Source organism: Rhinolophus ferrumequinum, chromosome 11 (assembly GCF_004115265.2).
Source record: "Rhinolophus ferrumequinum isolate MPI-CBG mRhiFer1 chromosome 11, mRhiFer1_v1.p, whole genome shotgun sequence".
In the NCBI taxonomy this organism is placed as follows: domain Eukaryota; kingdom Metazoa; phylum Chordata; class Mammalia; order Chiroptera; family Rhinolophidae; genus Rhinolophus; species Rhinolophus ferrumequinum.
This window is the reverse complement of record NC_046294.1, coordinates 51741443-51767194: the sequence shown is the minus strand read 5'-3', so window position 1 is coordinate 51767194 and position 25752 is coordinate 51741443. Positions and strand designations below refer to the sequence as shown.

The 25752-nt window shown below is 42.1% G+C and overlaps 1 protein-coding gene across 4 annotated transcripts in view; it reads left to right on the top strand.

The window, feature by feature from the left end:
* Nucleotides 1–25752, top strand: part of PAK1 (p21 (RAC1) activated kinase 1) — a 132862-nt gene that overhangs the window by 45179 nt on the left and 61931 nt on the right. For 2 of the 4 annotated variants that reach the window (XM_033121713.1, XM_033121710.1), the window contains exon 1: nucleotides 15402–15631. The exons of the other annotated variants lie outside the window; for them this stretch is intronic. The gene's annotated coding sequence lies outside the window, so the exon portion shown is untranslated. Of the gene's footprint in view, nucleotides 1–15401; nucleotides 15632–25752 lie in introns of those variants that run through there. 4 annotated transcript variants of the gene reach the window in all.

Genomic DNA, 25752 nt, shown 5'->3' with positions numbered 1-25752 from the left:
TTTTGATTACTATAGTTTGTACTATAGTTTGATATCAGCTAGCAAGATACCTTCAACTTTGTTCTTCTTTCTCAAGATTGCTGTAGCTATCTGGGGTCTTCTGTGGTTCCATATACATTTTAGGATTATTTGTTCTAGTTCTGTGAAAAATGCCATTGGTATTTTGATAGGAATTGCATTCAATCCATAGATTGTTTTGGATATAATGATTTATATGTACAATGATTTATATTTATAGTGATTTATAATGATTTGGACATTTTAACGATGTTAATTCTTTCTATGCATGAGCATGGTTATATGCTTCCATTTATTTATATCTTCCTCAATATCTTTCTTCAATGTCTTATGATTTTATGAGCACAGATCTTTTACCTCCTTGCTTAAAATTACTCCTAGTTATTCTTTTTTTAATGCAATTGTAAAATAGATTATTCTCTTAATTTCTCTTTCTGATAGTTAATTATTGGTGTATAAAAATGCAACTGATTTCTGAATGTTAATTTTGTATCCTATTTTACTGAATGCATTTATCAGTTCTAATACTTTTTTTGTGTGTGGAATCTTTAGGGTTCTCTTCTCTCTATATAGTATCATGTCATTTGCAAAATAATGACAGTTTTACTTCTTTCCAATTTGAATGTTCATGGGACTTTTGATCGGTGCTTTAAACATTATTTGTCTAACACTTCACGACAACAACTTTGTTCCCATTTGATAGGTGAGGAAATTCCAGTTCAGAAAGGTTAAATAACCAGCCCAAGGTGGCAGAGTCAAGAATCAAAACTAGGTCTAACGCTAGAGTCTGCAGTCTTTCTATTGTAGTTTAATACCATTATCTCATTACTGTGGATGTTTAGTTTGTTAAATTGCTGAAGATGGTCTCTGCCAGGCTTCTCCACTGTGAAGTTACTCTTTTCTCCTTCATAATTATTAAGCATTTTGTAGGGATGTACTATGAATCTATGTAAATATCCCTTTGTATGCCAAACTTTCAATATATTTAATTATTTTGTATCTGTATGGACTTGTGGTTTCCTATTTTGTTTAATAGGTAATAACCTATTGCTATCACTATTTTTTTTTAATGCTCAAACACTCCCTGATTTGGCCAGTAGAAGCTCCATTCAGATTGGCTTTAGTCCACTTTTGACGCGTCCTTATCATTCTTTGACAACTATTCCCTTGCTTTCTGGTCCAACAAGATGTTCTAGGCTCATCTTGTGCTTTCTCTGCCCTGGAATAAGACATTTCATCAAGGAGCCTTGATTTTATTTTATTTTAATTTAATTTTGCTTTATTCATGTTGTAGGGTATTTAGAGGCCTAGATATGGCTGCTAGGTATGCTTATTGCTATTGGGCTGGTGTTACTTCCAGACCTTCTCAGTAGACCTAGGGAGGAAGGGAAGTGCCAAGTCACCATTTCAGCCTCTTCTCACTGAGTGGATGCCTCCTCATCCTGTGTGGGCTCCAGCACTCTATACCAGGTTGCACTACCATAAGGACTCCTTCACATCTCAGCTTGGGTTCCGACATGCTGCACAGGCCACTGTCCCCCCTCATAAAGACGCCCTTCCTCACTGTACTCAGACTCGGGTACCGCACAGCAGACCACCTCCCTGCCCTGTGCACGTCTGCCCTTCTCACCCTGCGGGGGCTCTGATTCTCCTCACCGGGTTGCCTCTTACCTCCCTCCTCCCCAATGTGGGCCCTCCTCAGCCTTAGGCTCTGACCCCCTCATCCTCTCTACCTGGACTGTTGTGACACACAAGCTTCCGGACCGTCTTACTGTTCCTCATCTTCCCTTACTTTCACACTTCTGCTAGAATGATCTTTCTAAAACATCAGTCAAATCATGCCACTGCTCTGCTTGAAATCTTTGTCATCTCCTTGCTTATAGAATAAATTAAAAGTTCCTTAGGCTGGCATTCAGGGCCCTCCAGGATGTGCCCTAGATGTACTTTCCTGCCTCGTTTCTTATAAATTCCTCTGTGTGCCCTGCACTCCAACCGTGGTCCCTGGCCATTCCTTACACGTACCCTGGGACATTTACTCTTACAGGGTTTTACCTTTGCCTTCTCTTCTGTCTGGCTAAGCCAACTCCTTTACTCTCTCTCTGACAAAGTCCCTTGGGGTCCTAGTTCAGATGTCTGATACGGGAGGTCAGAGTCGGAGTACAATGAGGAGGGCATCCATTAGAAGAGGGGTCACCTGGCGACGCCTCTCTGACAGCGATAGTCAAAATTAATCCCCTTTTCCTTACTTCTGATGGAGTACTTACTTCATTCTTTCTGTTCTCATGGTTAATTCTCATCTGTAGCCCTGACTCATTGGCTGCTCCTTGAATGCACCAAACACATGGCATTGCATTTAGTAGACACTCAGGGCAGGTTGATGCAACTTGTGGAGGGAATGAATTCTGCGTCATGAGTCTGTTGCTCTTATTTGAAGCCTGTTTACGGACCCTGTTGAAGTCTCAGAGGCTCTGACTACAGGAAAGGCTTTGGACTATGGCACTGCTGTGTCAGATGTGTGCCCAGGACCAGAACTCTTTTGGAGAAAATTATATATTTGCACTGCTTTCCTCTTTTGTAATTTCCAAATATGTCCTTTAAAAAAATTTCTCTACACTCTCATCCCAAATAAAAGAATTTCTGGCTATAAGTATAAGGGTATCTAAATTTTTTTTTTTATTATTGGGGAATATTGGGGAAGAGTGTGTCTTTCCAGGACCCATCAGCTCAGGTCAAGTCGTTGTTTTCAATCTAGTTGTGGGGGCGCAGCTCACTGGCCCATGTGGGAATCAAACCAGCAAACTTAGTGCTATGAGCACTGCTCTCTAACCACTGAGCCAACCGGCGGCCCAATATAAGTGTATTTGAAGCTTCTAATAATAGCAGTTACATCACTCTACCAAATAAACTTGCCCCAAACTGTGTCAATACAGTGTAATGACAACGAGTCTTCCGACAGCCTGTCGGCCATTCAGTCTGTCTCTGGAGAGGCATTTAGGTTGAAGTACCTGCAAAGGAGAGTGTTAGACTTTCTCAGGGACTTACTAACCTGTAGCTTCAGGTGCTGTAGAGAGAAAAGAAGCACCGCAGGTTAGGTTCCTTGCAGGATGTGGGGATGTCTGAGGAGGAAGAGAAGGACAGGGGACTGTGTTTCCTTAGGTCTCACTACCAACCTTGTTGCAGCCCCAGTCACATGTTGATTCTCTCTTGTTCTGCTGTTCCTACTTCCAGGCCCTTGTTGCAGGCTTTTCTTTCTTCCCTAAGTTTGAACTGCTTGCTTTCAAAGCCTCGGCTCTTTTCTATGTTTCATAATCATAGCAAGGAATGGCAAAAAAATGGATTGTTCACTTTTGCTTTTCCTGTCAGATTTTCAGTCTAGTTAAAATAATTTCAAAATTGAGGCCAGAACATTCTCCAATATACATATTCAATTTTTAGCTCATCCTCCTGAAGTGTGGCACCACCGGAATGGCAGTCAAGCTGTACTTACCTCCAAGGCTGACTCTTAGTTTGATTTGGCCGGAGAGACAATAGAACATTCTCAAGTCAAAATTAGCACTGTTCCATCTGCTTAGTGGTAACTGAAATTAAAGAATAAAGGCTTTTATTCTATAATGTTGGGGAAGTAGCATGGAACATCTTTAGGATTGGACCTGACTTCTGCTTCCAGCTCTAATATTTACTAGGTTTGCAGATTTTGGCAATGTTAAGCTTCCCGTGTCTCATTTTCCCCCTCAGCTGTAAAATGAGGATAATAAGGCTGATTTTGTAGAGCTGTCAGGATACATTTGGTTCCCCTGGGACAGACCCTGATCTTGACTCTGTCACCTACAGTGGGAGTCATCAGCCTAAGCTTTGTCTCTAGCCGAGTCTGTCATTTTCATTTTCAAGCCACTTTTACTCACATGAGCGTATATAATTGTCAGCGTGTTCAGAGAGCGAAAGACAGTGATCGTTCCCATTTGACAGATGAGGAAACTGAAGCTCAGAGAAGTTGAGTGGCTTGTCCGAAGACCAGGGACTTCTGAGTCCTAGTCAGGACTCCTTTTGTACACCGGCCGGTCCTAGGAGAGGGCAGTGTGGTAAAGAGTCCATTCGTGGAAGTCAAGAATACCTTGATTGTAGTCTTAGCTTGGAGACTTTGGGGAAGTCATTCCAGTGTTTACTTTGTTAAAATAAAAATGCTAACTGTCCTGCCTAACTGTTTATTCATTTACTTTGCTGTGCACTGTGTGAAGCCTGGTCCCTTTTCTCAAGCTGCTCCCACTTCACCATGGTTAACAGATTATGTAAGTGAGAAGAGCTATAGCAAATGTGTGTGTTAGGAGGAGGAGAGGTGGTGGCACTGGTGGTGGCAGTAGACCAGGAGAGATGGCTTTGGGGCTGAGCTTTGCTTGTGAGGAGTAATCTCACAGGATTGTATGGAAGAATTAAATTGCATAATGGGTGTAGGGCTGTGCTTGGTTAATTGTAAAGAACTGTGTAAATGTTAGGGATTGTCATATCTTAAAGAAGGTACTTCTTTCCTAAAACCTTGGCTGACTTAGTGCAACACCATAGTTGGAGTTTTAAGCTTAATTAAAGTTGGCAAGATATATTGGGAGCTCATTAAAAAAAAATTTGCATCGAAAATGTTTTGAATCTAGGAGTCCTTAGAATGGGGATATGCCAATTAAAATAGTCTTCTGTTTTGATGACACAGTGGACCTTCAAACTACTTTGGGTTTATAAAGAACTTATAATCAACCCCTCCCCGCCTTTTAATGCCGCCACCTGTACTGCTGCAGCTTTTAAAATATTTAGGAGAGGTATTGAAGGCAGCCTTGGAAACAACAAGCATATATCCTGGGGTATAAAAGGATTCAGAGCAAGACAAAGAGAGATTGGGTGGCTGAATTCGGTGCCAAAAGATATGTGATGTTTTTATTTTTAGATTTGTTTGGGATTCAGTAGATATAATTGTTGGGAACCTTCTACATACTAGGCTTTGATTAGTAAGTACTGAGGATACAGAAATGAATGCAGTATTCCCTAACAAAGGGACTTAAACAGTCTGGTTGGAGATAGAAGACATGTGGTAAATAAAGTGACAAGAGTTTTCATGAGGTGCTGTAAGATCCTAAAGGAAGAAGACTGCATCAGAGATGGCAAAAGTAGAGGAGCTAATACCTGAAAGGGGGAATACGAGAGAGAAGGCTATTCCCGTCAGGAACAAAGGTATGGAGGCTTAGAGGAGTACCTGGTACTGAAAGCACCCAACAAATAACAGATACATTTCTTAGAATTTAATGTTGGGATGTTGTCACTGATAAGACTTTCGGTCGTCTCCTTTTGGGGGAGATGGTGAGAACATTTATAGATTTTCATGGTTAGTGACGATATGTTAACCTGGAATATGTTTAAAAAACAACTTATATATGGGAAGAAAGGGCGTACGTAATAGACAAGTGAAATGAATAATTGTCATTTTTTTAAAAAGATTTTTAATTGGGGAAGGGGAACAGGACTTTTTATTGGGGAACAGTGTGTACTTCCAGGACTTTTTTCCAAGTCAATTTGCCCTTTCAATCTTAGTTGTGGAGGGCGCAGCTCAGCTCCAGGTCCAGTTGCTGTTGCTAGTTGCAGGGGGTGCAGCCCACCATCCCTTGCGGGACTCAAGGAGTTGAACCAGCAACCTTGTGGTTGAGAGCCCACTGGCCCATGTGGGAATTGAACTGGCAGCCTTCGGAGTTAGGAGCACGGAGCTCTAACCGCCTGAGCCACTGGGCCGGCCCAATTGTCATTTGTTTTTACTGAACAGCGTGAGTGACCTAGGCTTCATCACCATCGTGTGCTCACACCACACTTGGATAAAATAATGGGGAGAGAGAAAGTAATGGGGCGCTAGCAGCAGCAATACCTGCAAGGTTGAGTTCTGGTGCTGACGTGGTCTTGGTACTGGTAGTGGCTGTTGCACTAAGGATGAATTCCTGGCCCCCAAGTGCCAGTGCTACCCGTTCTAGCATCTAAGGATGGGACGTCATTGCACTGGTTTCCTTATTGGACTGTTTTGTCAGTGTGGCTTTGTGTTTCGTTCTGGAAGTTTAGCCTTAAATCTGGCCATCGATTGATTTGTAAATAAAGTTTTGTTGGAATACAACCATACTTATTAATTAACTTATAGTCTATGGCTACTTTTGTGCTCCACAGGCAGAGTTAGTTGAGACAGCAGTGATATGGTCTGCAGAGTCTAAAATATTTATTATGTTCTTTTGCAGAAAAAAAGTTTTCTAACCTCTGTTTTGACTGATAATAGTTTTCTCTGAACAAAATTAAGTAAAATACTTTTTCCATCAATGAAAGTTGGTTAGTTTGAGTTTCAGTCCTTTCCTTTTGATTTTGGTTTGGCTTTCAGCTGCTCAGAGCAAAATTTGGTTATAAATTGCAATAGCTACCTCTAGCATGGGTTTTTGGTACAGGTATACCTTGTTTTATTGCATTTCATTTTATTGTGCTTCACAGATACTGCATTTTTTACAAATTGAAGGCAAGGCCCTCCACTAGCAAAAGATTACGGTCACTGTATTGCGATACTTGCGTTATTGGTGATCTGGGACTGAACCTGCAGTATCTCCAAGGTCTGTCTGTACTTGCTGTAATTTTCTTCTACTTTATGACCTGTATCCCAATGATAATAACCATTGTCCTAAGACACAAACACACACTCGCACACACATACACACGCATGCACACACACACCTTTGTATGTGTAAACAACCTGAAAGCCTTTTTTTGAAGTAGACAGGGTTATATTGTTATTCTGTATAAAAATAAGGACTTATTAGGGAGAGTGATTGCCAGATTTCTTGTTCTTTCATATCTACTCTGTATTGTCTTACTTTCCTAGACCTTCTTTCAATCGCATGCTAATAAGAGGAATTCATTTATGGTTAGGGACAAGTGGCGGATAAGGAATGCATTTTGCAGACTAGTAAAAATCTTCTTCCTTTTGATCCTCGAATGTGCTTCTTGTTTGTATCCGTTAGGAATGCCGTTAGCTGTAGTATAGAAAACCTAGTAATGACTTAAAATATAGGGATTCATATTCTTCATTTAGCAAAGTCTGAAGGGAAGCGGTCGGTTGCTAGGATGGGTTCAGTTACTCACAATACCATTTGGAATCCAGGCTCTTTCTGTTTTTCCACTCTACAGCCTTAGAGTGTTTGCTTTCAACCTTTGTGCTGATGACCTAATGGTTACAGGATGGCTACTACAGCCCCAGAAAGAATGTTTGAAGAAGAAGGGGGAAAGACAGACCAGCACTCTTCTGTGTCTTATTTCATAATTAAAGGACCCATTGCCCCAGAATTCCTAGAAGCTTCTTGTATGACTTACTGGTTGGAACTGTGTCACATGTACACACCACGCTTGAAGGAAGGCTGGGAAAATGAATAGCTGTCACATTGCCTTCCTGGACAAAATTAGGGTTTACTGAGCAAGGATGAGGGAACAATAGATACTGGTTAGGAATTTGAAAATCTTTCGACTTGAATGACTTTTTAATATGGTTTTTAAAAATGTGTTTGCACTCTGTATTATTCCATAAAAATATGTAGTAGTGCCTGTATTCTTTTAAAGTTGCCTATTTTGGGCGAGGGATCTGGTAATAAGTGAGGAGATATAGTAGCTTTTTAGTTTAGCAGTGAAAAGATATTATATTTTAGTCTGCTTGGTCCACCATAACAAAATACCATAGATTGGGTGGATTACACAATAGAAATTTATTTCTACACAGTTTTAGTGGCTGGGTGGATTAAACAATAGAAATTTATTTCTACACAGTTTTAGTGGCTGAGAAGTTCAACCTCAAGGTTTTAGCAGGATTTCGTTTCTGATGAGAGCTACGAGGTGTGATCAAAGAATACGATGAATCTTTCGATTAAAAAAATTCATTACAGTAAAAGACGCATTGCCATTAATCCCCCTCAAAATGTTCCCCCTCGCTTTGAACACACTCATCCCATCATTCTTGCCACTCTCTGAAGCAGTTCTGGAAGTCCTCCTTTGTGAGTGTCTTTAGTTGCACAGTCATGGCTGCTTCGATGTCCTGCATCAATTCAAAACATTTACCTTTCATGGCCATTTTGACTTTGGGGAAGAGCCAGAAGTTGCACGGTGCCAGATTCCATGAAGAAGGTGGATGACGACACATTGTAATGTTCTTTTTTTGTTTGTCTTTTTTTTGGTAATGTTTTTATTTGACAGAAATTGCCGTATACCAGAAGGAATGTGTGACACAGAGCCTTTTTCTTGTTGTGATCACAAAATATGGAATGCTGCTGTTGAGTGCCATCCAACGGAAAGGCAGGGATCTTCAATATGGGAAGTGGCATGTCAGACCTTAGCAACAGTGTGTGACAAGTGTCACCTTGTTTGGTGCAGTCAGTCGGGTGTGAGCTACGGTTGAGAGAAGGTGTGTTTTAAAGTGTGCCATAAATCATAGATCACAAACAATGCGTTAACATGAAATGACTAAGTGGTTTCATCCTCCATCAGGACAACATTCCGTGTCACACGTCGTTTCTGGTGTATGGCAATTTCTGTCAATGGAATTATAATAGATATATACGATGCCAGAGAGGCAATAGATTGGGGGAGGACGGTTATCACTTTGTGAGGGGTGAAATGTCTAGCTGTTACATTGTTTTGTACACCTGACACTAATAATAACAATAATAAAAACAAAACAAAACAAAAAAACACATTACGGTGTGTTCTCATCCACCTTATTCACCTGATCTGGCACCATGTGACTTTTGGCTCTTCCCCAAAGTCAAAATGATTCAGGACATTGTGTTCTTAATTTTTTGTGGAACCTCCATACTGTTTTCCATAGTGGCCGCACCAATTTACATTCCCACCAGCAGTGCACTAGGGTTCCTTTTTCTCCGCAGCCTCTCCAACGCTTGTTATTGTTTGTCTTGTTGATGACAGCCATTCTAACAGGGGTGAGGTGATACCTCACTGGGGTTTTTATTTGCATTCCCTAATAGCAAATAGGGCATTTCCTAATAGAGTTCTTTTTTTTCTACATCCTCTCCAGTACTTGTTAGTTCTTGTCTTATTGATAATAGCTTTCGAATAGGTGTGAGGTGGGATCTCACTGAGGTTTTGATTTGCATTTCCCTAATGTTGAGCATCTTTTCCCATATCTGTTGGCCGTCTGTATGTCTTCCTTGGAAAAGTGTCTATTCAGGTCCTTTGCCCATTTTGTAAATTGGACTTGTTGTTGTTGAATTGTAGTTCTTTATACATTTTGGATATTAGCCCCTTATCACAGCTATTGTTTACCTTCTCCCATTTGGTTGGTTGCTTTTTGTTGTTGATGTTTTCTTTTGCTGTACACAGGAGCTTTTTAGTTGGATACAGTCCCACTCATTTATTTTTGCTTTTACTTCCCTTGTCTGTGGGGTCAAGTTCACAAAAACCCCTCTGAGACCAAAGTCTATAAGTTTAGTGCCTATGTTTTCTTCTATGTATTTTATTGTTTCAGGTCTTACATTCAAGTCTCTAATCCATTTTTGTGTGTGGTGTCAGATAGCAGTCCAGTTTCATTCTTTTGCATATGGTTTTCCAGTTTTCCCAGCATCATTTATTGAAGAGGCTTTCCTTTCTCCATTGTATGTTTTTGTCTCCTTTGTTGAAAATTGGTTGCCCATGTATTTGTGGGTTTATTTCTGGGCTATAGGGAGCCATTAATAGGCATTTGGCCCTGTCTAGTTATAAGAAAGAATGGTATGTTTAATGACTGTTTTATAACCAGAATCATCATTGTTCACTGACTTTTACATTTAAGTGGTGATATCAGAAAATTGTAATTCTCAATCAGTGAACATATTGTTCTTAAAATTATTTGTGGTTACAAAGGATCAAATAAAAACAATCATTTTCCACAGTCTTATAGGCAGTATAATTACAGTAATCATTAGTTAAATATATAACCCATTAGGCTGAAAGCTGTAGTGTCCAAACAAAATTTGCTAATTATTACTGATCATTAGACTTTATACGGTGTTACCAGGGGTTGCAGACTCATATGCCTCAGAAGCCGGGCAAGTGACCTGAAAGGGCCTGGTCAGGCTTAAGATGACTACACAGATCAAGGTCCATGGAAGAATAACTTGTAAATTATTTACTTTGTAAACCAAAGGGCTACATAAATGCAAGGAGTTACTGAACTTAAGACAAGTTAACTGCTAACTTGTGCAAACTTGGGCAAGTCATTTGAGATCTACCTCGAGGACTTCATTTCTTTGAAAGTCCAGTTTCCTCTGTGAAGGCCCCTCTACCTCATTTGATTGTTTTTCATTTCTTTAGTTGATAGTGTCTTCCTTGGTTATTAGCTATTAGCTCTCAGTAATAAATTAAACTGCTGGCTTCTTAATAGGGTGCTTGCATTTCGTGAGTCTTGTGTTCTCTCTCAGAGGGAGCCAAGTTTAGCCAAGCTTCCTAGAGCAGAGTCAGTGGGAAGAGTCAGTGTATGAGCCAGCTAGTCAGCCTCCTGACTAGTTTTCTATAGTTTTGCTTTTAGAGCAAACCAGCATCTGGTTTGGAGAACTGAGACCTAAAATAGAAGATGACTGATTTTACTCTTTCCTGCTGAAGACCTTAGTGGTCCTGCCTTGTACTCTATGATACATGTTTCTTTGTTTCTTCTACCATATCCAATTTATTCAGTTTATTCAGTCTTCTAGTGCAGCACTTTTTTATAGTTTATATATGTCCGCCTCCCTTATTAGCGCTGATTCCTGAAGATGTGGGGCATTTCTAGGTCATCTCCAGTCCCTGAAACCTAGTATAGGCAAGGGCACATACCTGATAGATGTTTCGTAAGTGTTTGAAGACATAGCATACTTATTAGATTTGCCGGTGACAAAGACTGGAAGGGAAAACTACAGTGCTAGATGGGGGCGGAAGGGGGAGAGAGAGAGAGAGAGAGAGAGCGCACGCGCTGGAAAAGATGGGTTGAAGCCAACAAGATGAAATTTCAGGAGAATGACAATGAAGTTCTCATTTTAAGTCTCAAAGAAATGGCAACACATCGGCAGCCTGGAGGAGCTCTAGCAGGATGCTATTCTGATGAAAAGGGTGGTTTTGGCTGCCTAAGCTCAATGTCAGTCAAAGGCATTGCAGTGGCTGAAAAGCTAATGCAGCTTCAGACTGAATTATTGGAAGCACTAGGTACAGTTAAGTAGGTGATAGTCCAACTATGTTCTATAGGGGACACATTGCACTTAGAGTATCATGTCCCCCCTTAGGGTACCAGGCAGTAAGAGGGTCATTGCAAACAGAACTATGTTTAGTGGAGGTTGCCCTACATCACCACTACTCGAAGTAGAGTCTGAACTGTTCCCAGTCCGCATAGAAACTGAGAGTGTTTAGAAACTTTTACAGCAATTTGACAGAGTAATCTTCTATCTAATGAATCTAATAAGCAAGAAAATGAGCTTTATCTTGTATGTCCTTTTTTTTGCCTGATACTTTAACATTTTTAAATTTCATTTTAATAGATTGTATTTTTAGAGCAATTTCAGACTTACAGAAGAATTGACCAGAAAATGCGAAGAGCTTCCGTATACTCGTTCTCCACCCCCATCCCCTGCATTTCCTCTGTTAGCAACAGTTTGCATTAGTGTGGTACAATTGATGAGCGAATATTGATACATTATTATTATTAACTACATTCCATAGTTTTATATTACAGTTCACTCTTTGTGTTTTATAGTTCTGTGGGTTTTGACAATGGATACTGTCTCATATCCAACATTATAGTATCATACAGAATAGTTTCACTGCCTTAAAAATGCCCTATTCATCCTTACCCCCAATTTCCTTTTGAACCCCTGGCAACCACTAATCTTTTTGCTCTTTCTATAGTTTTGCTTTTTCCAGAATATTGTATAGTTGGAATCAGCCTTTTCAGACTAGCTTTTTTTCACTTAGTATACATTTAGGGTTTTTCCATGGCTTTTCATGGCTTGATAGTTCATTTCTTTTTATTGCTGTTTTAACATGCCATTATGTGGATGTTTGTTTATCCATTCATCTATTAAAATCCTTCAGTAGATTGAAATCTTGGTTGCTGTTGAATTTTGGCAGTTGTGAATAATGATGCAATAAATATTTGTAGACAGGTTTTTGTGTGGACATAAATTTTCAACTCATTTGAGTAAATACTTAGGAGTAGAATTGCTGGATTGTAGTTAAGCCTATATTTAGCTTTGTAAGAAACTGTCAGGCCGTCTCCCAAAGTGGCTGTAAATTTGCATTCCCATCAGCAGTGAATGAGAGTTCTAGTTGCTCCACATCCTGGCCTGCATTTGGTGTTATCAGCGTTTTTGATTTTAGCCCTTCTAATAGGTATGTAGTGGTATCTGATTGCTGTTTTAATTTGCAAGTCCTTAATGACATCTGATGTTGATTAATTTTTCATGTTTCTTTGCCATCTCTGTATCTTCTTTGGGGAAGTGTCTATTCAGATCTTTTGTTCAATTTTCAATTGAGTTCTTTTATTCTTGTTGAGTTTTAAGTGTCCTTTGTATATTTCGGATACATCTCAGATATGTGTTTTGCCAATATTTTCTCAAGTCTGTGACCTGTCTTTTCATTCTCTAACAGTGTCTTTTGCAGAACAGAAGTTTTACATTTTAATTAAGTCCAACTTATCAACTTTTCCTTTTATGGATTGTGATTTTGGTGTTGTATGTAAAAAAGTGGTCGCTAAATCTAAGGTCATCTCGATTTTTTTCCTGTGTTATCTTCTAAACATTTTACAGTTTTGGATTTTACATTTAAATGTATGATACATTTTGAGTTAATTTTTGTGACAGGGGTGAAGTCTGTGTCTAGATTAATTTTTTTGCACGTGTCGGTCTGTTTCTAGCACCATTTATTGACTATTCTTTCTTCATTGAATTTCCTTTGCTCCTTTGTCAAAGATCAGTTGACAGTATTTGTGTAGGTCTATTTTGGGCTCTCTATTCTGTCTTATTGATCTATTTGTCTATTCTTTCACCAGTACCACACAGTCTTGATCACTGTAGCTTTATAGGAAGTCTTGAAGTTGAGTAGTGTTAGTCCTCTGATACTTCTCTATGTACCTATAGTTATATATACATAAACTTATATGTATATAGTTATATATACATATACTTGTATACCTATGTCACATCCCAGACCAATTGAGTCACAATTTCTGGTAGGACTTCAGTATATATTTTTAAACCCGCCCAGGTAATTGTGATGCACAGAGAGAGTTGAAAACCACCCTAACAAGACCATAAACTCCTTGAAGGAGTGGCTTGTACATGACGCTAGTTGTCGAATGAACAAATGATTAAAAGAACCGAGGGTATTTATCCTGGAGAAGTGAAAAAGTACAGGAGCTTTATAGATCACCACACACACATATTTGAAAGTCTTTAATACGGCCTGCCCTGAAGGATATTTTTTGAGGTGTCCCAGGAGGCAGAATTGGAAGTGTACAGAGGCACCTGGCTGAACACTGGGAAGCACTGTCTCATAGTGCTAATTGTAAGAGAGTTCTCTGTTCCCGACTATGTTCCAGCAGGGCCGGGAACACCATCTATAAGAGGACGCTGCGTGGGGTGGGAGGTTGGGTAAAATCAGATGCTATGATTATTGATCATTAGTTTGAAAAACAATGTCCAAGGCGGAGGACTGTTTCTGGCTCTCATTCACCCTATATAAGTTGAGATGAAGCACAAAGGTGTGGGGTCAAAAAAACATTCTGATACTACTTTGAAGCGGAGTTCTCATAGTATAACAGACCCCCCCCCAGTCTGTATTATTGACCAGTTTTGTCTGTCATGTGGGTGTCTTCAGGACATTCTGTGTCTTCTTCACCCAATTTGAGACTTCTGGTAGTTGGACCAGCACAAGTACTCAATGGTCTGGGAAAGGGAAAAGATACTTAACAGAAGAGCTTTTCCCATCCTCATGCAGTTCTTCCCCTATACCCTTCTGCAGTTAGATGAATTTGGGCACATTGAATGGAGGTGTAGACATGTGTCAGGGAAAATGGATAAATAACATAAAATTTCCTCTAGCACACTTAAATCATCGATCAGGCATCATGCTGGTTACCTGCTCGTTGCCAGGCAGTAGGGAGAGAAATATGGCAGTTGATACAGAGTTGAGTAACACAGCAAAGACAAATAAAGCACAGGAGTCAGACCTGAGTTGGGACAACTTGGTCACTTACCAGCTGTGTGGTCCTGGGAATGTCAGTGCCGGATACCACCCTTTATATCCTGCCATTTCAGCAAATTCTGCTGCTTCTTTCAAGCTGTCTCTAGAATATGCTTGTTTCTTTTCATCTCATCTTCCAATATATTAGTCTAAATTATTACCATCTTCCCTTGCCTGGAGTTCTGAAAGAATCTACTCATTTGTTTTCTTGTTTCCATCATTCTCCTCCCTATTCTCCATTTAGTATTCAATGATCTTGTAAAAATGTAAATTCGATCTTGTCATTCTGCTCAAAACCTTCCAGCGCCTTACCATTGCTAAAATTTAGAACAAAATTCAAACTCCTAATTAGGATCTGGGAGAGACCCTGCACAATCTGACCATTGCTATTCTCTCTCAAGAGCAGGACCTAGAGGGCGAGTTGGCGAGGTAATATTACCTCCTAGGGAGCATGTGGAAATGTGTGAATGTGTTTTTTAATTGTTTTCGTTATCGGGGGCACTATTGGCCTTTAGGGGTCTGGACCAGGGTTGGTAAATATTCTGTAATGTGTTGTTTAGCGCGGACCCATGACAATGCCTGACTTACATTAATAGGTGTTTAAGACGTACTAATTGTATGAAACCACATTCTCCTGGACCTCAGTTTTCACATATGGGTATCTGGCAGTGTCTACTTGGTAAGGTTGAGGTGAGATAGACATAACACAACGCCAACAGCACGGAAATGGTAGCTGCTACAGAGCTCTCTTTGCTTAATACGGGTGTAAAGTCCTCACCCATCTTTTCCCCCAGGGCATTGGAATTAGAACGGGACACATTTATGGGGAGGGGGGTGCATCTCTTTTTCCGAAGCCTAATCTGATAGATGGGAGGTTTGACCTTAGTTGTCCTGTCCAGACTTAGATGCAGAACCTAAGGCACAGAGGAACTCGGGTTCTCTTCTTTGACTCTGGGGCTCACCAGGCCTTGTCACAGGCCTTGGAAAGCCTGGTCCCTGTGAGAAATTACCTCCCGCTGGAGACTAGGTTGGAGAGAATAGCTGAGAAGGTGGGAAGGTAGTGGTCTCCCCGCCCTCAGTTCTCGGAAAGGAGAAGCGCCGCTTCCTCCCGCCTCCTTCCCTCCCTTCCTCCTCCGCCCCTTCTGCTTCGCCAACCCCGAAGCAGCGCCTTCACTGCGCCCTGCGAGGGCGGGAGCGTGCTGCACCCGGGAGCCGGGCCGCTGAGCTGCTTGCGGGGCGCCCTGCTCCAGCCGAGTGAAGAGGCGCGGGTGGAGCCAGGGCTTTGCGTGGTCAGGCGAGGCGGGAGACGTGCGGGTCTGCGACAGAAACAGTGGCCAGAGATGCTGGGGCCAGCTCTCCCCACCAGGTATTCATTCCGGCCCCGCTTGGGTGGGTGCGCCCAGCTGGGCGGTGCTAGGGAGGGGGTGGTCTCCGCCGGCTTCCGGGCAGCGCTGACGCAGGGTCCGGTAGATTTAGGGTCTCTTCCTTTAAAAGACCCCAAATGAGAGAAGGGCTGAGGGTGGAACCCTCTGATGAGCCCACCCAGGGCTAGGCCAGCACTGGAATAAGAGCTCAGGCTAGGACAGGGTGTGAAGGGGAAGCTGGTTTTGGGGGAACTGCTCTGCTTCAGAAGCCGTGGTCCTTTGCAATCACCTTTCTGCTTGGTGGCTAGGGCGATGCTTTTCTCTCCCTTGGCTTAGGTGCTGGCCTGCTGGGAGCACGGGGGCTTTTCTCTTGCGTGCTGGGGAGGGGCAGTATATCCTAAATGACCTGTTGAGAGGTGCAGTACACTGGGAGAGAGGAGGCTTGGGGGCTGGTCCTGCTCAGGCAGACTGGCTGGCCTCAGTTTCCTGATCTGGGCTTGACATTCTGCCTGTAACTCTGGCTTCCCGGGCAGTCAGACTGCCTTTTGGAAAGGTGGGCCAGCTTGAAGCTCTTTGAATGGGCTGCAGAGATGTCTCCCTCCACACTGTCGGAGGCCGGTGTACTGAGGAAGCAGACGGTGGTTCCTGTCTTCCAGCCAGCCTTTCGGATGGCATCTCGCTGGTCTGCCCAGGACCCAGGGACTTCATGGGCAAGGCAGAGATAGAGAGTTCTGATTATTCTGGTGTTGCGTGTAGGTTTGTTAGGTGGAGGGAGGTGGGATTGGGAAGAAGCAGATCAAGGTGTTTTTCTCCGAACTGGCCAATGTTTTGAGACTTGGGTGCGAAGCTGCTTGAACCTCGGTTGTCTTCTCTGGAGCCCCCTCCGTACTCTGCCAAGTTAATGACAGACCTCGGGGTTGTGTAATATCTTAATCACTATAATCTTTCCTTCTTGATGATCTGGGACCAAGAAATACATGTCAGGCTTGATCCTCACCTACCTTGATTATTTTGGACCTCCTTCCTCCCCCCAGTTTTTTTTATGACTCCACCTCCTCTTCTTCCTTGCTTCACTTTTCTTTCTATTTCCTATTCCTGATTATTTTTCCTGTCCTGCCCGCTACCCACCTTTTCTCCCACCCCCACTTTCTCCCTTGTTCCTCCTCCTCTCACGCTTCCTCTTTCTTATCCCTCCCCAGAGCTGGTTTTTCCTTCCCTCTCATGTGTCCTTCTCTTGGTGAGGCTTTCTTCTCTTCCTCTTAGAAATTTGGGTTAAGCTTCCTCACTGTGAGTGGATTAGCGGTTTGTAGGGGCCTTTGCTGTGGTATTTGGGAGGCCCGTACGCGCTGTTTCCTACCTAATTTACCTGCTTTCCGCTTTCACCTACAAATTCTATCTTCCCCAAGTGTCAATCTCTCTCCTTACTGCCTCCGTCCTAACTCTGGGCCTACCAATAAGCAATCTTTTGCCCCGGGTTTGCTCCCTACCTCCTTCCCTGAGGGGAGTGGGCAGCAGCAGGCAGTAGGGAGTCAGCAAGATGGGAAGTGGGGAGCTTGAAGACGAGAGTGGGGGGACGGCGAGTGTCTAATCGGGCTGGGCAGAAGCTCCCATTCTCGTGAGACGAGTGACTGGGAATGAACAAGGCTTTGGCAGCTCTGAGACGTTGCTGACCTGGAGGAAAAGAGGCAGACCTGTGAGCCTAGGGAAGAAGAGGGACAGTAGGGGTGAGGAGGAGGAAGAAGAGGAGGGAGAAGAACAGTGGTCTTTGGAAGAAGAGGGTAGCCTGGACAGGATAGGGCTTATCTGGGGATAGAGGTGGGTGTGGTGGGAAAGAGGATCAGGTAGGTTCATTCTCTTTCCCTCGGAATCTGGCTTTTTGGACTGGTTTGTTTCCACTCAGCAAACTTTTCTTAAGCAATGTCCTCCAAATAGGAGAGGGAGAGGGGAAGCTGAGATAAGAAGCAGGTTGCTGTTTTCCTGGCAGTCACTGTCTAGACTAGAATGTGCAATGTGTATATATACAAAAAGCTTTGAATATGGGCTCCATCAATCACCAAACGTTCTCCGAACCATCTATTCTAATGTTAGTTATGGTGCCAGGTGCTAGGGATACAAAAGTGGAAATTGGACTCAGGTGCTGTCTTCCAATACAGGTCCAGGAATATGGGTATCTGTAAGCTCATGTGGTAAGTATATGTGATATAAGAGAAGCACAGGGGCTGGGATAACACAGAGGAAACTTTTGATTCATCAAGACAGTGGCAGAGCTGGGTCCTAAACTCAAGTCTTCTTTAAAGGTGACACCTGTTCTCTTACACCATGTTATCTTTTGGCCTGTATGTACATGTAGTGTACAAAGAGCTTTCTTATATTCTCTTTTCTGCCTACCTGTGGGGTTAGACTCTAGGTACTGCTGCGAATAAAAAAGAACACTTCTGTACGGTAGGTCAGGTCACCGTGCCATGGCCAAACAAACACTCATTACCTTGGAAGGGAAACAGACTCGGTCCCTGTTAACTTCTCCTGGCTCCAGGCCACTTGGGTGACTCGGTGCTGAGCTCTCTCTATGAGTCATTTGCTCTCTAACTCTCCTTCTGCCGTCCCCTCTTCCCCCATTTTTTTTTTTAAATTCAATTTCTGGCGGGTGGTAGAGTCCAGAGACCAGATGGAGCTAGGCGAGGCATTTTACTTCCACTGGCCTCTGTAAAATAGGGACTTAACAGTTCATAGGGTTGGTGAAGATCAAATGGAATAATGAATCTTTGAAACTGCTTTGTATACTGTAAAGTGCTGTACAGATGTTACTGTAGTTATTTCTGAATACATTTTCAGCCATGAAAAACGCTCAGATGCTGCAGCCTGAAAGACATACCTAGGGTTGCTCACTGACTAGTTTAAAACTGAGCTTCAGTCCTTAATAATAAAGGGAAAGGAGGGGGCTAGAAAGAATGATCTAGAGACTTGTAATTGAGTCCCATGCTGCAAACAGCTTCAGAGGGAGAGTGATTTGTTTAGGGTCAAACAAATAGTAGGTGGCAAGTGTAAAAGGTATTGCTTTTAGTGATGCCTTGTGATACACACACACAACACACACACACAAGGTGTGGTCAAAACCTACGGCGAATATTTAAATAAAAAGGTTTATTACCATAAAAATACACATTGCCATTAATCCCCCTCAAAATACTGCCCCTCACTTCAAACACACTTACCGGATCGTTCTTACCACTTTCTGAAGCAGTTCTGGAAGTCTTCTTTTGTGAGTGTCTTTAGTTGCGCTGTCGTGGCTTCTTCGATGTCCTGAATCCATTCAAAATGTTTACCTTTCATGGTCATTTTGACTTTGGGGAAGAGTCAGAAGTGGCAAGGTGCCAGATCTGGTAAATAAGGTGGATGAGGACACACCAGAATGTTTTTATTGGACAGAAATTGCCATATACCAGAAGCGACGTGTGACATGGAGCGTTGTGATGGAGGATGATGCACGGCACTCTTTAAAACACACATTTCTCTCAACTGTTGCTCACACCCGACTGACTGCACCAAACAAACGGAAACTTGTCACACACTGTTTCAAGTGCTGTTTCCCATATTGAAGATCCCTGCCTTTCCATTGGATGGCACTTGGCAGCAGCATTCACCATATTTTTTTGATCACACCTCGTGTGTGTGTGTGTGTGTGTGTGTGTGTGTGTGTGTGTGTGTAAAGGAAGGGGAAGAATTTAAAAGCAGACTGAACTCAATTCAAATTCTGGTTCCACCACTTACTAGCTACCTGGTTTTTAATCTTTCTAAGCTTCATATATAAAACGGAAGATATTTATACCTATCTTGAAGAGTTTACTATAAAACTTAAAAATAATTCTATAATAAAGAAAAAAATATATAGTAGGCATTTAATAGCTATACTTATTCTTATCTTGCAAAAATAAACTCTAAGTCACCTTCTTAAGAACGTCTTCCCTAACTCCTAGGCTGTTAAGGGCCCGTCTTTTGGATCCATGCAGCGCTCACGTGCTTCCTCTCACCGCTCATTGTGGCGCTTACCACATTGTACTATCAGCGTGCTTTACGCAGGTGCCTCTGCCATTAGTATGTGAATATTTTGAGAGCAGGCACAGGGTCTAGTAAATTCTGGCGTCTCCTCTTGTAAGCCCTATTTAGTTGCTAGGTGTACATCAGAAACACAACAGACTTAGTTGCTCCTTTGCGAAGCTTACTGTTTATTGAGGGAGATGTATAATAAGTAAGCGAATGTAATTAAAATTCATGACAGATGCTATGAAAAGCAAGAGTTCCATTTGTTCATGTTAGGTTTTAGTTACTTCTGAGAAATGCAGGTGGAGTTGTCTAACAGATGGTTATTAGTCTGAAAGAGAGCTTTTGAGGTAAAGATAGAAACTCGGGCATCATCAATGTAGAGATGACATGTAAAGCAGCCATTGGAGGGAATGGATGCGATCATTTGGGGGAGTGTGTAGTGTCTGAGGAATGGAGCTTCTTAGCCTTGGACATATGGAGACTATCTGGTGAAGGAAGAGTCTGCAAAGGAAATAGGAGTAGACAGAAAGATAGAAGGAGAGCCAGGTGAATGTGCTTCCCCAGAAGCCAAGAAAGTAAAGCATTTGAAAGAAAAGGGAGATCAATTATGTTGAATGCTGCTGAGAGATTGAATATGGAGCGGACAGAGTAGTGACCATTTGATTTGGCAACATGGAGATGACTGGCAATCTTGACAAGACTACTTTTGGTGAAATACAGGGTGTTAGTTGGCAAACAGAAGGGGAGGAAGTAGAGATAGTGTAAGTAGACAGTAGCTTTGCTATAAAGGGGAACAAAGAAATAAATGGTGTTTGGAGGAGGCTATGGGTGCAAAGGGAGGGTGTGTGTGTGTGTGTGTGTCTTTGAATAGGAGACACTACAGCATGTTTATTTTCATCCAGCGTTCTCACGTCAGGCTAACAATTTAGAGATAAGCTTGATTTTTCCTTTTTTCTCACACTGTACATTCAATTTCTAAATAAGCCATTTGGTTTCAAAACATATCTACCTTTGCAATACTTATTTCTACCTGTTGCTATCCATTCAAGCCACCATCAGTTCTCACTTGGATTATTGTAATAACTTCCCGATGGTCGCACCACTTTTCCTTGCTCCCCTGAGAGTCGGTCATCCACTGCCCTTAGTTAATTAACATCTTCAGTCTCAGCTCACTGGCTGGTGCCCCGGCATTGACAGGCTCCCACTGTCACGTGGCTGATACCACTGTGAATTTCCGGCACATGGTAGTTGACTGATTAATAGTAATTTCTAATTCCCCTTACTTTTTTATCCTTTTCTTTTTTTGTAGTAAAATATACATAACATGAAATTTGTCATCTTAAGCATTTTTAAGTATACAGTTCAGTGGTATTAAATACATGCTCATTGTTTTGCAACCGTCACCACCATCCATCTCCATAACTCTTCTTCATCTTGTGAAACTGGAACTCTACAGCTATTAAACAGTAACTTCCCATGCTCCCCTCCCCCAGCCTGTCAATCACCATTACATTTTCTGTCTGTGTGATTTTGACAACTCTGGGTAGTACAGTAGGTACTGAGCATCTTTTCATTTGCTTATTGGCTCTTCATGTCTCTTCCTTGGAGAAATGCTTATTCAAGTCCTTTGCCATTTTTAAAAGCAGGTTGTTTTTGTTTTTTTGGTGAGTTTTAGAGGGTTGATGGTTTTTGATGTTTGAGTGATTTTGATGGACGTGGTTAGGGAAAAAGAGAAGTGAAGGCAGGGGGGACTGGAGGTCAGCCAGTGAAGGGGCCAGAGCTGGCAGGTCGTCGGTATGGCTGTTGGAGTCACCTAGAATGACATCTGGTGGGGTACAGAAGAAGGCTGATCTAGGTTCTAGAGCCTTTGAGTGGGGAGACCAGGAAGTGGGTATTAGGCAGCAAGGAAGTGTGATAGCAGCCATTGGAGGCCACGCAAAGGAATGGAACTTACACAAGACGAAGAGAAAGAAATGTCCTGTTTTTGTTTTGTTTTTTTGAAATGGCACTGAAAATTAAAGAGAACACTGATAGGTAGGGTGTGAGAGAGAACAGCCTCCAGGTGAGAGGACTGCTGGAGAGGTCTGTTCTTCAGGCGATAGCTGGGTTTCTTTAAAGGAGAGAAGGCAAGGGGAGTAAGCCCACGGCAAACGGGAAGTTCCAAAGGAAATAATGAAAGGGCTCCAGGGTAGGAAAGGAGTGAGGAATTTGATCAGATTAGTGGGCATACAGAAAAGGTTGGGGACGAAAGTGTGGGGGATCAAAGATGATTGAAGTAAATGGACCCTGGAAGCTTGATTGGCTTAGTCCGGATTATCTTTTAGAGGCAAGAAGACAGTCCATTTTCATGCTGCGGTTTTTATACTTCCAAGAGAAACGTTCCTTTGAGGCAGCATGTGGCAGTGCGGGAAACCACAGGATGTGTCCAGGCAGAGATTGCCTAGAAGGTCATCCATTTAGGAGACAGCAGAATAGATCACAGTGTTTCTTGGGAACACTGGCCATCCATTGGGAAGGCTAGAGATTTGAAGTTGACTGATTTGAGGGGAATAGCTCAACTGGGGCTGCAGGTGAGGAATTTCTCAAGTTAGTAGGGAGAGGATTGTAAGACCTTTGGTACTGGTTTCTGCAAGTTACTCTAGTGCCTGTTTGTTAGGAGTGAGGAAGATGTGTAGGTGTGATTGGTGGGAGGAGGGGAGGGTGAAAGTAGAGGGCCAGCTTAAGTGAATCTAAGTCTCTGACTCCAAATCTCTCTGCCTTTTCCATTTCACTTTGCTGACTCTCATAGCTCTGCAATTGCAGGAAGCCTCCCAGGTACAGCCTTTGTTCATTCTGTCTCAAATTATAATTAGTGGTGAAAGAATGTTTCTAAGAGAATCGGAATAATCAGAGGCCAGTCATGTCCTTTTCATTATTTCGTTGAATGATCTTAGATAAATTGCATAGCCCTATGGGTTCAGATTCCCAGCTATAAAATAAGGCTTTGGAACTGACTGATTTTTCAAGATCCTTCCAGCTCCTGTGTTTTGTTGTTTTTCCCCCTCTAAACCAGGTTGCCTTAGTCAGTGAACTTTTAGTAATTACCAGGTCTGTGCTGGGTGGGACAAAGGGACTGAGAGGATAATTAGACACAGTTTTGTCACTTGAGTTGTTCACAGTCCCTTGCGTTGTTGATATGAAATATGGAATTTGCTGCATAGAAGAATGTATAAAATGCTATTAAAATGGGGGGGAGTAGAAGTAAGGGGGCTTCTGTGAACGTTTCACAGAAGAAGTGAGTCAAGCTGGGTCTTGAAGAATGAGGAGGACTTTGCTTGGCAGACAAGTTGGGACATTTTAGACAGAGAACAGCGTGGGCAAAGGCAGGGGCATGGAAGCATATTTAGCTGGAACGACAAGTTTAAGGAATAGTAGAGATGAAACTGGAAAGATGAGTGGGGGAGGGAAACAGATATTTATTGGACCTTTATTTATTCTCTGCCAGGCAGCATGGTAGATGCTTTTATATATGCTTTTTAATTATGATAACTATAAAGTATTAAAGTATTAATAGTCTTATTTGTATTTACATAAGAGAAGACTGAGGGTTAGAAATTAAAGTTGCTCTCCTACCAGGCTAGAAACAGCCTCCAGTTTTCCTCCCGCTACCTCAGCAGTTGCTTTCTTGTTGCTAAACCAGAGCAAGTGGCTGGAGGCTGCATAGCGGGAATGTCTTTGACATGTCAGAAGGACATCCCTCAGCAAATTCAGGACTGCAGCATTCTAGGCCTGTGCCAAAGAAAACCTCCTGGCACAATTTAATTAAAGATCAGATTCTCATAACTAGGTGTCAAGGGCATGCAGTACTCCCCAGTCCTGGGTGGAGTATAGGTCATGCCTGTCTCAGTTGCTCTGAGTTGTCGGAACTGAGAAATGTGATTCATATATGGAGTAGGTTTTCTTTCTTCTTTTTCCTTTCCCTCCTTCATGTTAAATAATGGTCTGAGGAGTTACTAGAGGTTGTCAGGTCCATTCCTTTGCCTCTAGAGGGAACAGTGAGGTGTGGTGTCATGGAAAGAGAGAGGGTGTTACAGCCTTCATTTCAGGTCCCTGCCTCTGCTGCCCACTAGTTCTGTGACCCGGGACTGGCTAATGTCTCTGAGATTTTGTTTCTTCTCACTTGCTCACTGTTTTATCCTCAGCACCTACCAGGGCCTAGCAAACAGTAGGTGATGAATAATATTTGCGTGAAGGAATGAGAAAACTGATAGTGATCAAACAGATTTCCAAGTTTTCAGTAAACTCCAACGTGTGATCTCATGTCAGTGGTTATTAAAATACCAGTCCCAAATGATGGCTGAAATCCTACTTGTAAAGATAGTTTGTCCAGAAGGGTCTCTGGGGAAGCTACGTTTTAGAACGTTAGCAACTCTCTTAGGCAGTTTCGGGGAGCTCCTAATCTCCCAGCCCCATTGCCTGAGCTCTCGCCATCACTGAGTATGAACAGCCCAGCCGACAGATAGCAGCTGGTCCCCTCCTCCAGGCAACACCTCTTTTTTCATTGTCATCTCTCCACAGCCTTTTTTTAAATCAACAGTGTCATCTTTTATTTTTAACATGAGACAGTCATTGTGCAGATCTAGAACTGCTTTGAAGGGACCATTTTTCTGACCGAGAGAGCTGTATGTGTGTGGAGAATGCAAGGCCCACCGTGATCCCTCAGCTTCCTTTTTCATCTTCGTGTTGCCTTCTGCCACGCTGTCCTCTCAGACATACACCATTCCTGGGGTCTGGGATGCATCTGCTGTCGTTGCGCTTCATCAAAATCATTCATTTATTTATTGTCTGTTTGCTTTTGTGCAGGTAGGATACCAATGCCCGAGCTTGTCCCAGACCAATTAAATCGGGACTCAAGCATTGGTATTCCGCCCTCCACCCCCATTTTTTATTAGGAAAATTTTCAGAAGTATAGCAAAGTTGAAATAGTTTTATAGTGAATACCTGGGTAACCACCACCTAGATTCTTCTACCATTAACATTTTCGTATACTTGCTTTATCACATCCACTGTATATTATATACTGACATGTATATTGTGTCACACCTCTATGTTCATCCATTACTCTATTTGATTTTTATAAAATGTATTTCAAAGTAAGTTGCAGATATTAGTATACTTGCCCCTACGAACTTCAGCTGGTGTTTTTTTTTTTTTTAATTTATTTTTAATTTATTAGGGTGACAATTGTTAGTAAAATTACATAGATTTCAGGTGTGCAACAGCTGGTGTTTTAAAAAGCTCATAGGGGATTCGAACAGTCTAGAGTCAAAGACCACTAGTCTGCCCTATTTATTCTTTAAGCCCCTACTCTTAGTACCACCTCTTCTCTAAAGCCTCACTGATCACCTTCATTCAGCACAGTCTTTCCTTTGTGTGTCTTCTGACATGTTATTGCTTGTACTGTTGTACAGCAGTGCTTACAAGAGGCCTGGTGGTGTGGTTTTCTAGGTCCTGTCTGTCTTGCTTACTGTCCTGAGAGAACCTCTGGAGCCGAGATCATATCTTGTTCTTGTATTTATCTCCAAGTCCCTGGTTTCTAGCATAGCACCTTACATATAAATACTCAGTACAAATGTATTGATTTGAATTGTACTAGAATGAAGAACCTGCAACTACAGCAAAAAGTGTGTATAACTTTCATGTGACTGATTTGGGGATCAAGAATTTATATGTCTTCTTTGACGCTTAGTTCATGGCAGAAATTTAGTAAATATCAATCAAGTCCAGCCCAAACATGTTTATATATTACAATATTTGCCGTTGTCTCAATTTGACTCACATTTTGACTCACTGAAACGTAAATCAGAAGGAGTAGAATTCCGGTCAGAAAACATACAAAGCAGCTAGAATTACCTCCAGTGTAGTTGGAAAATCCTTTGGCAGATAGTCTGAAGACATGGGTTCTAATCCTTAAATTGCGGTGTGACCTTAGATAATTTCCTTCTTGTTTTTTGGACCTGTGTTCCTACATGTTGTATGAGGTGGCAAATATGAGGGGGTCAGATTAGATAGATGACTTTTATTTAAGGTTGCTTCTGGCTTT